This window comes from Myotis myotis, unplaced genomic scaffold (genome assembly GCF_014108235.1).
Source record: "Myotis myotis isolate mMyoMyo1 unplaced genomic scaffold, mMyoMyo1.p scaffold_m19_p_12, whole genome shotgun sequence".
Taxonomy (NCBI): Eukaryota; Metazoa; Chordata; class Mammalia; order Chiroptera; family Vespertilionidae; genus Myotis; species Myotis myotis.
In genome coordinates, this window is record NW_023416316.1 from 25,138,981 (window position 1) to 25,155,263 (window position 16,283).

The window sequence follows — 16,283 nt, forward strand, 5'->3', positions numbered from 1 at the left end:
CGGGTGTCGGCAGAGGCCGGTGTTGAGGGGCTGGGCGGCGTGCGGCGTGCAGGCAGGCAAGCGGAGCCCCCAGAGGCAAGTTACTCGCAGGAGCTGAGAGAAACCATGGAGGGAAAAGGGGGCTGGAGCGCAGCGCGGGCCTCACTACCGCCGCCCCCGGCCGCAGGCCGCACTGCGCTTAAACCGGCGACGCGGCGCAGGCGGCTGCTCCGCTCGCTCACTCGGCCCCGCGCGGCGCCGCTCGCTCGACTAGGTGGCCGCGGTTGCAGCAAGGACGGGGCGGGGAGATGAGGCGGGCGGGCGGGCGGGGCGGGGGTGGGGGCCAGGCGCAGCCCGGGGGACCCGGGCGACTTCCTCCCCTCCCTCCGGTTGCACGTGGGGTGGCTGATGTAAGACCTTCCTCCGGGGGCTTCCCCGCCCACCGCCGAGCTGAGACACCCCCCCCTCCCGGCCCCCCTCGCCGGGGGCCCAGCTCGCTTGGACGTTGGCCCGGAGGGCTCGTGGGGAGAGGAGGCTGGAGAGTCCGGCTTCGGGGGTCCGTGAGGCCAGGTCCCGCTCCGGAGGCTCGGCCATGCCAGCCCGACGCCCGCGAAAGTGGGACACGTGAAGGGGGCGCGGGGACATGGGGCTTTCGGGTTCACCCTCCACTCCCCCGCGGTCCCCGCTGTCCTCTCGGCCGGTTGGTCTCGGAAGGGCTGAGAGGGACCCCCGTCGGGAGCGGCATCGCGGTCGCCCCGCGTTGTATCGCGTGGCACCGGGTGGGGTCGGCCTGCGCGGGGACGGGTGCAACTGCGGACACTTGCCCGAGCCACAGAGGAGCCCTCGGGCGTCCCCGGGTTCAGTGGACTCTCCCCGGGTTTCTAACAGTTAAATGTCGGCTGGCAAGGCAGCAATTAGCATTTCTAATGGGGCCTCGGAGTCTTACAGTTTGTCCCTGGACTTTTATCCCATTATTCCTTAGGGGGGACCCCTGCGAGGTGTGTGAATTCTTGATGGTCTCGGTTTGGGTGAAGCTTGGCAGGTAGCCTTTGTAATGGTCCGGTTCCGAGAACTCCCTGAAAGCCAGGGTTAGAGCATTAAGTTTGCTTTGCAGACCTAGAGTAACAGACCTATATTCAGCTTAAAGTAAGTAAATGCATCCTATGTCTCATCAGATACCGAGTTATTTCTAATATAGACAAAAGGCTCCAAAGATTGGGAACAACTTGTGAATAGAGAAAAACAATTCTATGCATCAACCTAAGGTTTTCTTAAAGATTTCCCCCTCCCATTCTACCTGTGGCAAACAAAACCACTTATATCAATTTTTAAAAAAATATGTAATTAAATTTTCAGAGCAAAAGAACGTTTTTAAAAAGGCTCTGGAAAAGGCAAAAACTTTCTGGTATGCAGTTTCCCAAGTCTTAAAATGTTAGTCTTAGACATCTCTGTGACGGGAAAATGGTGAGGGAAAGTGCCCTTCAGGATGTCACACGAGCACTAACTATAAGGTTATGAGAACCACAAGGCTGTGAGATGAAGGCTTTTATGAAAAACTTTGCAAATCAGTTCCATGAGCTCGAAAGCAATGATGGATCATCCATTTTTAGGGCTTGATAGGTTCTTTCTCATTTAATCCAAAGACACCTCTGTGAAATAGATTGTATTTTAATCATTTTACAGATGAGGAACTGAACCTGCATGGCCAACAGGAGGAGGAGCTAGGGTTTAAACCCAGATGGGTCTAACTCTTAAAGCCTGCCATCATTTCTGCGATGCAGTCTGGTTGGAATGAAGTCTGAGCATGGGGGCCTGATTTGGAACATGAGGTAGGAACATCTGTAGAGCACCTTTAACACCAAAAAGAACATGCAGGTGCCATCTTGCAGGTAAGGGGGAGGTGCTGACGGACACTGGGTCATGGTAGCTCTGTGCTAGAGAGACTGGTAACCTGGTGGCTCATGGGGGAGGTGGTACTGATCCTTAGGGGAAAGCCAGGCAAATCTTGGGACCCTATCCTCTATGACCAACTCACAGGGGTATGAAGGACTCTTTCCTCACAAGATAAATGTGTGTTTTATAAGTTTAAGCTACAAAGTAATTAATAAACATAACCACAATGTGCAGCAAATAGAAAGCAAAAAAGCCAGAGGAGGAGAGACTACAGACCCGGTACTGTCCCTTCCGACACAGCCGGTGCTGGCGTGCACCTCCATGAACAAAGAGCATGTGTTCCAGTGACATGCTTCTTTGTCAGGGGCTTCACTGCCGGAGGCATAAATAACACGGGCAGAACAGGGTGTGTCTCACTACCCTGCCAGCGTCTTCCACTGGACTGTCAGGCCACAGGCCTGAAGGGGCTGTCACAGTGCCCTGGTTTTGAATATTGCGGTACTTGACGAGTATGCATCTGGGTGTGAGACAGAAGTAGAATATAGACTATCATTGTATCTAATCCATGGTTATTACCATGTTCATGGATTTATGGATTTGAATAAGGACTGGAAGGAATAAGGAAAAGTGAAAACAGCTTATTAGTTTATTAGGGACTCTGAACTATAGATGAAATATTTTTTTTTTTACTTCCATTGACACGGTTGTCTAATAAATAATGCAAATGTCAAATAATGCCTGGTTTTGGTCCCTTTTGAGTGTTAAAACTGCCTGTTAATCAGAATGTGTGTGTATCCCAATAAGCTGCAAATTGTCTGAGGGGAACACTCTCATTTGTAGCTCCTTGGACCTGCTCTCCTCTCCAGTGCCTCAGCACCATCAGGTCATTGGTCAAACCATCAGATGACCGAACTTTCCACAAATTTGTTGCTGGGAACAAATTTTAATACATCTGAAGATGAGAGGAAATAGCCCAATTCAGGCGTTGATCTAACTGGCTGTGAAATCAGTTTAGCAAAATGGCACCCTTTCTCTTTTGTAAAGACAGTATATGAAGCTAGTGTACAACATAGGAAGAAATCATTACTTTTAAAAAACTAACCGTCCTCTCCTATACACATGTGCATCCATTGCTCAATCTGCCCTCTGACATTCCATAGCATGGTGTGTGTACCTGTTATAGCAGTTAGGCAACACATGGGAGTTGTTGAAGGTTCTAAAATTTCAACTGGACTGTGAGCTCATATGGATATTTCTGGATGATATAAATAGGGAGTAGGAGGCCTGGGCCATCTTTAGAACATAGGTTGTACAAATCTCTGCATTGTAAAATATAGAACATTCTTCTCCCCCCTTTTTTTGTTTTTATAAAAAAGGTTTATATTGATGGAATTCTGACCATTCATCAAAGGGTATACATTTTAGAGCTTGCTATTGCATTCCTCCTCATCCCTGATAATGCTGTCAGGTGCTCCAAAATGTTAAATCAGAAGATATCACATGAAGCCTCAATAAGACAGCTTATTTTAACTCGGCTAAATGGGGTGAGAACTCATTAGAACAGTGATGGCGAACCTTTTGAGCTCGGCGTGTCAGCATTTTGAAAAACCTTAACTCTGGTGCCGTGTCACATATAGAAATTTTTTGATATTTGCAACCATAGAAAAACAAAGACTTATATTTTTGATATTTATTTTATATAGTTAAATGCCATTTAACAAAGAAAAATCAACCAAAAAAATGAGTTTACGTGTCACCTCTGACACGCATGTCATAGGTTCTCCATCATTGCATTAAAAGAATAGGCTACTAAACATGGTATGATGGAACCTGAAGAAATAGCTCTGGCTTCCTAGATACATATAAACATACATGTTCCTCTGTATTTACGACTTCCTACTTTAACTTAAAAAGTTGCAAATTATGCAGCTTTACATTTTTATTGTGAATTGGTTCTACTTTTGAGCCTTAGCACTTCAAAATAAAACCTTAACTTTGAGTCAAACTGTTAGTTTTTCTTTTTGTGTCAAGAACTTTGATGTGTTAAAACTAAGTAAAATCCATTTACTCAATCCAAAACAGGCATTAAAAAGAAAAACCCCAAATGCTCTCTTATATTCATTTTAAGAGTAGGATTGGCGCTTTCCGCTATTACCTGAGTCCTGCTCTATCACCCCAGGAAGAACTTGCCAATCCTGGGCTTCCCAGGGTGGCATGATAAAGGTTTACTGAGCTGGCTGGAAAGGCTGCAGTGGGGTAAAGTAGGCAGGAATTTTCCCTGGACCTTAGTTGTTTTCCTACCTTCTCCCATGCCTCTGCATTTACCTTTCCTTCCTCAGAAAACCATGGGCAGATTTCACAAAACCCAACAACTGGAAAAGCTGTTCATACCTCACAGAACAGCCCTGTGCTTGGAGCGTGGCCTTACGCATGGATACGTATAAATTCTTTTCCTGCGAACCTGAATTTCCCATGTTTTACACCTAGTTATATCACTGAACTTCGCTCCTCACCTTCCTTCTTGTTTTCTGCGCATGCTTCACTGGAGCATCCTTTCACCTGACAACTGTAGTTTCCCCGAACTCAGGCCCAGTGTTGGGCGCCACATGTGCCGAGCCAGCTCAGCCAAGGGTTCGAAAGCCTGAGTGAGGGCGGCGAAAGGATGAAGAAATGACAGACAGAGAGAATAACTGGGTCTAGGTCAGTGATGGCGAACCTATGACACGCATGTCAGAGGTGACACACGAACTCATTTTTTTGGTTGATTTTTCTTTGTTAAGTGGCATTTAAATATATAAAATAAATATAAAAAATATAAGTCTTTGTTTTACTATGGTTGCAAATATAAAAAAATTTCTATATGTAACACGGCACCAGAGTTAAGTTAGGGTTTTTCAAAATGCTGACACGCCGAGCTCAAAAGGTTCGCCATCACTGTCAGGGCTGGGCAAACTTTTTGACTTGAGGGCCACAATGGGTTCTTAAACTGGACCGGAGGGCCGGAACAAAAGCATGGATGGAGTGTTTGTGTGAACTAATATAAATTCAAAGTAAACATCATTACATAAAAGGGTACGGTCTTTTTTTTTTTAGTTTTATTCATTTCAAACGGGCCGGATCCAGCCCGCGGGCCGTAGTTTGCCCATGGCTGGGCTAGGTGGATCTTCCTGTGCCTGGCTGAGGCCACAGAGAGAGATCCAGAGGCAAGCTGAGCCTTTATTTTATAGCCAGAGGTAAACAAGGTAGTGGTCACCATAGTTACAATGTTCTTGTGAGTTTCACTTGTTTTGGCAGCACTTGCTGCACCTCCCACAGCCCATTAGCTACCTAGGAAGGATCTAGGGCAGCCATGGGCAAACTACGGCCGGCTGGCCGGATCCATTCCGTTTGAAATGAATAAAACTAAAAAAAAAAAAACCACCGTACCCTTTTATGTAATGATGTTTACCTTGAATTTATATTAGTTCACACAAACACTCCATCCATGCTTTTGTTCTGGCCCTCCGGTCCAGTTTAAGAACCCATTGTGGCCCTCGAGTCAAAAAGTTTGCCCACCCCTGATCTAGGGAGCATCATAAGGTCAGGCCTAATTGTGCTAAGAGGACTGTGCCCTCTAAACTGGGACTTGTTTTTGGCTTTGCCAACAGGTCATTCCAAGGCTTAACCCTATAGCCGCGCCCTACATAGGTGCTCTGCAAATACGTGTTATGTTGAAAATAATGTCGCATGTACTCAGGAATACTGTCTAGGCAGCTGAGATTGTTGAGACAAAAGGAGAGGGAGAGGCAAATAGATGAAAATTGGGTAAGAATGAGAACTTAGAAGTCTCTAGATGGTAAAAACAGAGGAGTGGAGAGTGTCAGGTGTGTAGGCAGCCGCAGGTCCAATAAAGGGCCCTTGACAAGGGAACCAGATTCCTTTCTGTTCTCTGAGACAGCTGTAGGTGCTAGCCGTCCTGGGGCAGCAAGGAAGAGCTGTGACTATCAAGAGTCGGGTTTAATATTTATTAAGCACCATCTTTATGCCAAGTACTGTGCTTGGGACTTTCATGTATATTGCATTTCAGTTAATCCTGGCAACAGCTCACTGGGACAAGACTATAATCCCCTTTTATTGTTTAGGAAACAGACTTGGAGAAGCCAAGTGGAACTCACATAGCTAGTGAGAATCTGGATTTTTCTATCATTAAGGTCTCACTGTAATTCATTCTCATTACTTTGATCCACTAGTCCTCACAACCGCTTCTGTAAAACCTTTTTGTTTTCTTTGCTTCAAGAAGATTTACATGCGCATTGTCAGGATTCAGGGGAGAAAAAAACACACACAGAAAATAAAATTTAAAAATTAAATTCCTACTATCGAGATACACCCACCATTAAGGTGTATATCCTTGCAGCTTTTTTTCTATATTGCATATAGTTTTGAAAATACAACATTAAGATCAGATTGAAGATTTTTTTTGAGACTTGTTTTTCCCACCTCCCATTACAAAAAACAGTGAGTTAATACGATAAATACAAGTATTAACTTTGCTGAATGTTTTTCCCTTTTATTTTTTATAAATATATTTTTATTGATTTCAGAGAGGAAGTGAGAGGGGGAGAGAGATAGACATCAGTGATGAGAGAGAATCATTGATCGGCGGCCTCCTGCAAGCCCCACACTGGGAATTGAGCCGGAAACCCCAGGCATGTGCCCTGACTAAAAATGCAGTGGTGACCTCCTGGTTCATAGGTCCACGCTCAACCACTGAGCAACCGTGGCCAGGCTATTTTTCCCTTTTAGAGAAGGATTCTAATGAGGCTTGTGAGGATTACACACGATCATGTGGGTGAAGCTCCTGCCAGGCACTGTGCCTGGCACCCTCCTCTGGCACCCTCCTCTGTGCCCTGACAGTCACTGCAAGCCCATTCCCTCCTTACCCTAAGCCGAGGCCAGAGCTTGCTGGTCTTCTCAGGAGCTGTAGAAGTCCTGCTGTGGCCATCAGTCCTCCACCTCTGCTCTATGTCCTTCGTTTCCTGTACTTGCCCTGCCCCTTTGACTGAGGAAAGGCCTCACTCCAAACCAATGTAAGTTTTGCTTCTCAAAAGGGGTGAACTAATTTTCTGTTTCATGCAATCCTTGGTCGCTCATCATGAACTGGGAATGTGCTCCTGAGCTAGACGGGAAAATGTCTGAGTGGTCCCACAGTGTTGGATATGCTGCTCCTCCATAATTAGCCACTATCCCCACCATCTGGACTCTCTCCTCCCTCACAGGGATTTCCTTGTCCACACAGAACTACCAAGAGTCCTACCCCTGCTGACTGAACTTCCCCATCTGTTCTCAAGCTTGCTTTGCCAGCTCCGGCCAGGCCAGAGGCCCCTTGGTGTCCATGCAAGGTAGTCCTCCCTCACTCTAGACTCTGACACTCCTGAGGTGGTGTGTGTGCTCGCTAATTTTCTAGTCTCATTTTGGTAAAGGCCAAACGTCCCAAATACCCTCACACTCTTACTTATTTTTCCCCCCACACTCTACTTCTTGAAAAGCAGGGCAGGAGCACATTTCTAGTTGCTAGATGAAGTGCTGTCCAATTCATGAATCATCTATTAAAGCCAATTAGATCTTTAAAGAAAAGAAAAAATAATAAAGAAAGAAGGAAAGCAGGGCAGCCAGATTTCTTTTTAGGTCTATCTATGTATATACTATAGAAAACTTGGAAACTATGCTTAACAAAGAGAAGAAAATGAAAATCTCAATTCAGGACTAAGCACACACTGATCACGTTTTGGTGTCTTTTCCTCCAGTCTTTTCTCTATACACATATGGCACTTTCTCAAGTCTCAGATTGCCAGAAGCATCATCTCATTAATAACAGCTTTTCGGGGAGGCAGCAAGGGGGAAACCCACTGCATTAAATATTCATAGTGATTATAAGACATCCTTACTTCAGAAATAGTAGGTAGTAAAAAAATAAACTATCATAGTACCTAGGAAATACTGTATATATTACATTAAATTTTTTTAAAACAGGATGATACTGTAACTTGCACTTTTCATTTAACAATATATTGTGAACATAGTACCATGCCATTTGAATTGTCCTGTACAATATATATTCCTTGATATGCTCCTACAAAATGAAAATAGCTTTTCTTTTTCTGAATATAAAGACAATGCATATTCATGTAGCAAATTCATGCAATGCAAAAAAAGTATAAAGAACAAAATAAAAACCAGTCTAAATCCCATTACCTACTGGCAACCACTGTTAATATTTTTGTGAATATTTTCTCCATGAATGTATATGCATATGTAAATATCTATCTATCTATCTATCTATCTATCATCTAAAACCCTAATCTGTAAATAGACCGAATGGCAAAACAACCGAACAACCGGTCACTATGACATGCGCTGACCACCAGGGTGCGCGTGCGGAACATGGCAGGTGTTGGCCACAGCGGGATGGTGGAGTAGGTGAGCGGGGACGCCAGACCAAGGCGGGGTGCTGGTCACTGTCATCCAGGCGAGCCTCTGGTTACTGAAATTTTTTTTCTCTGATGTGCCGTGGTCCCACCCGGTGCTTACACCTGCTGCTGGCGCTAGCCCTGCTCACACCCGCAGCCGGCACTGGAGCCATTGCTCTCACTCACTGCCGGCGCCCAGCACCAGCCCTGCTCGCACTCACTGACAGTGCGGAGTGATTGGGGCCAGCTCCAGCAGGGGGTGCAAGTTGGGCCAGTGCGGCAGCTTCTGGCCCCAATCACCCCTGAGGGCTTCTCCACGTTCCCCTGCTCCTGAGGGGCGATCAGAGCAGCAGCCGCCACTCGCACCCGTTGCTGGTGCTGGCCCCAATTGCTCTGCACAGTAAGCGGGTGTGAGTGGTGCCGGCGTGGTGGCGGCAGTGGCAGGAGTAGGGCTGTCGGCAGAGAGGGGACCAGGGGCCACAGTGGGAGGGGCCGGGTGGGGGCACGGAGGATGGGCCAAGACCCGCTCCTGTGCCCACCTCAGCCTTGTGGCCCACAGTTCCTTTTAAGGTGCATGAATTCGTGCACTGGGCACCTAGTATATTATATGAATGCATAAGTGGTGCTTTGTAAGGTGCCTTTTTTTTTTTAGGGAGGACCTTTTGGTATAAAACCAGAAGACATACTAGGCAAATTCAGAAAGAGCTGTAAGCACTTGTAACATGCTTTTATTTTTTACTTCTCAGTAAATCATAGTTTCCTCCAAGTCAATAAATATGTCTAGTTCATAATTTATTTTTATTTTTTATATTTTATTATTTTTTAATTTCATCATTTTTAAAGTCTGTGTCATATTTCTCTGTATGGATGTAGCATAATTTATTTACCTGGTCTACTACTGATTGACATTTAGGTTTCTTCCAGTTGTTCACCATTATACATAACATCTTTGTGTAATTAGCTCCTTGAAATAAATTCCTAGAAGTATAATTTCTGAATCCAAGCATGTGTATGTATTTCAGATTTGGATATGCATAGCAAATTTCACTTCAGTAGCTGTACTACTATTGCACTCCCATGAACAGTGATTAAGACTTCCCTCACCATTGCCTAAACTAGGTATTACCTTTAAAAATTTTTTTGTCAATCATTTTTCAACTAATGACAAAGGCAAAACCTGTGTGACAAGATAATTCAATGTGAAAAGAACAGTCTTTTCTAAACATATGGACTGGGACTATTATATATACACATGCAAAAGAAAGAAGTTGAACACCTACCTCACACCATATACAAAAATTAATTCAAAATGGGCCATAGATACCCTTGGCAGTGTGGCTCGGTTGGAGCGTTGTCCTATACACCAAAAGATGGTGGGTTCAATGCCCCATCAAGGCACATACCCAGGTTGTGGGTTCAGTCCTTAGTTGGGGTGCATATAGTAGGCAACCTATCGATGTTTCTCTCTCTCTCTTCCTCTCTCTAAAATAAATTAAAAATGGATCAAAGACTTAAATATAAGACCTAAAACTGACTTGGAAGAAAACAAGATAAATCTTCATGACCTTGGATTACATATAACACCAAAAACATTAACATACCAGAGGGAAAAAAAGAGATAAATTGGACTTAAGCAAAATTGAAAACGTTTGTGCTTCCATTGAAACCATCAAGAAAGTAAAAGACAGCCCTGGCCAGGTAGTTCAGTTAGCTTGAGTGTCATCCCATACAACAAAAGATTGCGGGTTTAATTCCTGGTCAGGGCACATACCTAGGTTGCAGGTTAAATCCCTAGTCCAGGCAGGTACTAGAGGAAACCGATCGATATTTCTCTCATATTGATGTTTCTCTCCCTTCCTCTCTCTCTAAAATCAATAAAAACATCCTAGGGTGAGGATTAAATATACATATATATTTAAAAAAAAAAGACAATGCATGCATGGAATGGGAGAAAATATTTGCAAATCATGTTTCTACTAAGGGACTTGTATTCAGAATATAAAAGAAATATTAGAACGCGACAACAAAGAGACAACCCAATTAAAAATGGGCAAAGAATTTGAATAGACGTTTCTCCAAAGAGGATATACAAATGATCAATAAGCCCATGAAAAGAAGCTAAACATTATCAGGCATTAGGGAAATACAAATCAAAACCACCATGAGATACTACTTCACACCCACTAGGATGGCTATCTTAAAAATGGACAAGTGTTGGTGAGGATGTGGAATCCTTGTGCATTGCTGGTGGGAATGTAAAATGGTGAAGCTGCTGCAGAAAACAGTTTGGCAATTCCTCAAAAAGTTAAACATAGATCCAGCAATTTCACTCCAAAGTATAAACTCAAGAGAGTGAAAATATATGTTCATGCAAAATTTGTTCACATATGTTTATAACAGCGTTATTCATAATAGCCATAAGTTGGAAACAACTAAAATGTCTGTAAATTGATAAATGGATAAACAAAATGTGGTATATCCATACAATGGAATTTTTTCAACCATAAGAAGGAATGAGGTACTGATACATGCTACAGCATGGATGCACCTTAAAAATACTATGCTAGCCCTGGCTGGTTTGGCTCAGTGGATAGTGTCAGCCTGAGGACCAAAGGGTCCTGAATTCGATTCCGCTCAAGGGCATGTACCTTGTTGCAGGCTCCTCCCTGGCCCAGGCCCTAGTCTGTGTGTGCAGTAGGCAACAATCAATGTGTTTCTTTCACATTAATGTTTCTCTCGGTCTTTCCCTCTCTCTTCCACTCTCTCTAAAAATCAATGGAAAAATATCCTCGGGTGAGGATTAAAAAAACATATATCTATATATATAAAACCCTAATATGCAAATAGACCGAATGGTAGAACAACTGAACAACCAGTTGCTATGACATGCACTGACCACCAGGGTGTGTGTGCAGAACTTGGCAGGTGTCAGCAGCAGGCGGCAGAGCGCAGAACATGTTGGGCATCGGCCACAGCAGGATGGTGGAGCAGATGAGTGGGGTGAGCCTCTGGTGGTTACTGGAAATTCTTTGCTCCCACGTGCTGTGGTCCTGCTGGGTGCTCACACCTGCTGCTGGTGCCCAGCGCCGGCCCAGATCACTTGGCACTGTCAGCGGGTGCAAGCGCCGGCTACAGGCCCCGATCACCCCTCAGGGCTTCTCCACCTCCCCCTGCTCCTGAGGGGCGATCGGGGCAGCAGTTGCCACTCGCACCCACTGACGGTGCCGGTCCCACTTGCACCTGCTGCTGGCGCAGGCCCCAATCGCTCAGTGCAGTCAGCGGGTGCGAGTGGGGTCAGCACCATCAGCAGGTGGGAGTGGGGCTGCTGGCAGTCATGGGACCAGGGGCCTCAGTGGGAGGTGCCGGGTGAGGGCACAGAGGATGGGCCAAGACCTGCCCCTGTGCCCACCGCAACCTCGCGGCCCACAGTTCCTTTTAAGGTGCACAAATTCGTGCACTGGGCCCCTAGTATATACATATAATGCTGGCCCAGCTGGTGTGGCTCAGTTGGTTAAGCATTGTCCCATGAACCAAGAGATTGCCAATTCAATTCCTTGTCAGGGCACATGCCCCGGTTGTGTTGTGGGCTTAATCCCCAGTAGGGGGCATGCAGGAGGCAATAGTTGATCTAAGTTTCTATGGCTCCCTCTCCCTTCCTCTCTCTGAAATCAATAAAAACATGTTAATAATGATTATGCAGGCCTAGCCCAATGGTCGGCAAACTGCGGCTCGCGAGCCACATGCGGCTCTTTGGCCCCTTGAGTGTGGCTCTTCCACAAAGTACCACATGCGGGCGCTCATATACAGTGCGATTGAAACTTCGTGGCCCATGCGCAGAAGTTGGTATTTTGTGTCGGTATCATGTGGCTCGTGAGCCACAGTTTGCTGACCACTGGCCTAGCCAGTTTGGCTCAGTAGATAGAGACTGAAGGGTCCCGGATTTGATTCCGGTCAAGGGCACATACCTTGGTTGCAGGTTCCAACCTGGGATCCTTCAGTCTGCAGGCCAACACTATCCACTGAGCAAAACTGGCTATGGCATCAAATTTGTTTCATTCCAGTTATAATATTTTCATTTCCAAGTTCTCTTTCTTGTTCTTTTTTATTTTTATTGATCTTAGGGAAGAAAGGAAGGAGGGAGGGAGGGAGGGAAGGAGGGAGTGAGGGAGGGAGAAAGAGAGAGAGAGAGAGAGAGAGAGAGAGAGAGAGAGAGAGAGAGAGAGAGAGAGAAACATCAATCTGTTGCCTCTCATAGAGCCCCAACCCAGGAAGGAACCCAAAACCTGGGTCTCAAAGATCATATAGCTCAAATTCTAACAGACTCAAACATGAACTTTGGTGCCAAGGAACTCACCTTTCCCTGAAGGGCTTTGTTCCATTTCCATATTGCTCAAATCATTAGGAAACTTCCTTAGGTTGAACTGACATGTTGACTTCATATAACTAGAGTCCTAGCTTTGCTCTCTGAGCTACAAAACACACCTGTATTCTCTCCGGCCAAGTTTGCAAACTGCTGAAATGTGGGTATTGGACCATGTCTTGTTGGCTCTTTATAGCATTTAAAAATATCTCAGTTATTTTCCAACATTAAAACATTATGAGACTTTTTACATAGTAAACGGTTTCTGGCTTCTCTTGAAAGATCAAAAGGTCCGTGTAGTTGCCTCCCCAATACGATTCTTCTCCTTTTTTTTTTTTTAATAAGGATTAAAACTTTTGTACCATCCCCATCCTCCCTGACTCAACCTGTGTGCATTGGGAAAGACTGATTACCGAGCTCCCCCCGCCCCCACTCTTGGTTGTAGGAAACAGAATCTGTGATGGAGAGTTGCATGCAGAAGTTTATTGGGGAATGCTCTCAGGTCATCCACCTATGGCAACGTGAAGAAGACAGGGTGAGCATGGAAGAAGCTGACCACCACAATAATTACAACTTAGTAGTTACAACCAAGGCCTCAGCTGATCCCACGAGGACCTTAAGAATGGGCATGCCCTTCAGAGTTGTTCCAAATTGAAATAAGGGGGGCAGGCATTTGTATTCTCACGTTAGCCAGTCACTAACTTCCTGCTTCACTCTGGCAGCGGGTGTAAACCAAGTGTTTCCTGAGGCTGAGAGCAAGAATATTCCCAGCAGCTGAGTCCTGCTGAATCAAACCAACCTTGAAGCTTGAGTTGCCCTAGACTTTTAGTGTGAGCTTCACTGATAGGTCAGTTTTTCAGTTGTAGTGACTTGCAAATGAACATACCTTGACACATTCTGCCAACAAGGAGCTGTATTTTTTGGCAATAACCTGCTGAGTGGCAGCTGCCTTCCTTTTAGATGGATCACTTGGTTTCCCTTTATTAGTGCCCACTAGGCTTTTAGGAGTGGTAGCAGAGAACTAAATTCTAATCTAATAGTAGGATGTCAGTAGATACTGTCTAAAGTGGAAAAATTCAAGAAATAGCATCAGAAGCAGGTTTTTATAAAAATATGCAGGTAAACATCAGAAGAAATTACCAAAAGAGTTGGTGGTAGTTGCCTTTGGGGAGATTCCTCTAGGTGGGATAGGACAAGAGACCACAGCTGGTTTTTGTGGGAAGCCTCAAAGTGCCCTTTGACTTGAAGCTTGCCGTACTCCTGTTGAGAATGCATGCTCCAGGGCATCTGTACTGTGCTCTGACTAACCTAGCACCCAGGCCTCCTGCCTGCCTCTGGCCTTTCTTCTGGGTAGGGGATTCCTAATGGCTGGTTGAATAATCATCTTAAGCCACCCTTTCTCTCTTGATTAACTTATTTGCTCTTATGCATCTGGGAGACTTCTTTCCTTACTCCTGATCTCTCCCCTTAAGCTCCACGTTCATATTTCTTTCACAGGAGCACCTTGGAGCTCCCCTGCCCAATCTCTAGCTCACATGAGGAGATAACCAGCTCTGACACTCTATGAGGTCTAAAAAAGAGATGGAAACATTTAACAAGTCATAAGAATGTTAAGATTATTATTTTTCCTTTTATCAGAAGAAACAGGCATTTATTGGCCACCAACCATGTGCCATATTTGATACCAGATGCTATCATATGGTTTTGCTGTTTAACATCTTTTCACGGCCTAAAGTTTTTGTTTCCTCAGTTTAAGCATCTATAAAATGTATATAACGTTGGAATGCCTTTTTTAAAGTACTTAACACAAAGTTATTAATTAGCACCATATTTGGATTCGTGTGTGTATGTGTGTGTGTGTGTGTGTGTGTGTGTACTGGGCTTTAAGGATAATAAGAAAATACTCCTATCCTTAAGAGTCACCTCTTAGGAGAGACAGACACATGAACAAAAAGTGATATTTAACTGCAGTTACAACGTGCCAAGATCTTATATCAGGAATATGATATAAGGAATGCGACCAAAGTACTGTAAGAGATTGGGTTCCCTGGAAACAGAATCTGTGATGGAGAGTTGCATGTCCCCCCCCCCTCCCCCCCAGTAACCTAGAATGTTAGCAGAATAAGAAAAATGTTTCATTACTTTAAGAATGTAGTTATTGAGAGACCTGGCAAAGAGAACTTCCAGGAAAACTCCCAAGCAACTTAAAGTCTGGATGGGAAGAGCCTCTCATACAGCACAATGTGCAACCTTTACTTTTTAAATTTTTTTATTGTGGTAAAATTAATATAACATAAAATTCACCATTTAAACCACTTTAAAGTATACAATTCAGTGGCATTTAGTACATTCACAGTGTTGTGCAAACACCACCACCACTACCTAGTTCCAGAACATGATCACTCCCCCAGCTGGCCTCCCCTCGTCCCTGACAACTGTGTATCTGCTTTCCGTCTCTGTAGATTTGCCTGATCTGGACATTTCATATAAATTAACTCATGTAATATATATAGCCTTTCAATACCGTTAAAAAGTCAAATGAGCCCTAGCTGGTTTGGTTCAGTGGATAGAGCATTGACCTGCGGACCGAAGGGTCCCAGGTTTGATTCCGGGTCAAGGGCATGTACCTCGGTTGCAGACTCCTCCCGGAACCAGGCCCTGGTCGCTGCATGTGCAGGAGGCAACCAATCGATGCATTTCTCTCCCATTGATATTTCTCTCTCTTTCCTTTCTCTTCTACTCTCTGTAAAAATCAATAGAAAAATACCTTGGGTGAGGATTAAAAAAAAAAACAAACAAAACCCACACAAAACAAAACAAAAGCATACCCTCAAAAAAAAAAAAAGTCAAATGACATGAAAATAATTTTGATTTTCTGGACCTCTGGAAAGAGTATCAGGATCCCTGAGAGGTCTGCAAACCAGACTCAGAACTGCTGGTCAAGGCGTGGGGCGCCAGCCCCCTTTCAACGACGACTCCAGCACAAGGGGATTATCATGTCCCTATGTCCAACATGAGGCCTCCCCATCTCAGTGTCTCATCTCCCAGGAAAACTCTGTCAGCCGCTTTCTGCAAAGTTGAGATCAGAATATAGTAATGGCTTCACATTTAGACTGCTCAAAGGAACCAAACAGCCAAATGGGGTCACATTTTAATTTATTAGTGATAAATCTGAATGTGGTTTAAAAAAAACACAACTGTACCATAAACTTATTTCCAATAAAATTCTGATCACTTTCTGCCACTATCATTACATTTATAATCACAGTAATTATCTTTTAACTGTGATGAGAGACATCATGTACTTTTGAGCACCAAGCAGCAGCAGTGCCATAAATTGCTAGCCCCTTTCTCCTCTAATGATCCCAGCTTATTTTATTCTTCAAGTATTCTTCTCAGAGAAATTAGCACACTTATCATCCAGCATATTCAAATGTTAATGTGCACACTGTACTGGTGCTGTTATGAAACCCATTTTGCTCAGGAGCTAAAATTATGTTGCCATTCTGCTTGGTGCTAGAGGTTCTGTGCTTGAAACCTGTTTCCCACATGCAAAGAGCCAAGGTTACTTAATTAGAATGCTGAGCTAGAATGAGGAGAGT

At 44.5% G+C, this 16,283-nt stretch overlaps 1 long non-coding RNA gene and 1 other non-coding gene across 2 annotated transcripts; one reads left to right on the forward strand and one right to left on the reverse strand.

Moving 5' to 3' along the window:
- Positions 1–327: 327 nt before the first annotated feature.
- On the forward strand, positions 328–4,420 carry LOC118667275. The gene is made up of 2 exons (XR_004971208.1): positions 328–1,868; positions 4,212–4,420. It is a non-coding gene; the product is annotated as an uncharacterized LOC118667275 (long non-coding RNA).
- A 4,554-nt stretch (positions 4,421–8,974) lies between these two features.
- Positions 8,975–9,038, reverse strand: LOC118667778. The gene has a single exon (XR_004971372.1). It is a non-coding gene; the product is annotated as a U7 small nuclear RNA (small nuclear RNA).
- Positions 9,039–16,283: the final 7,245 nt, after the last annotated feature.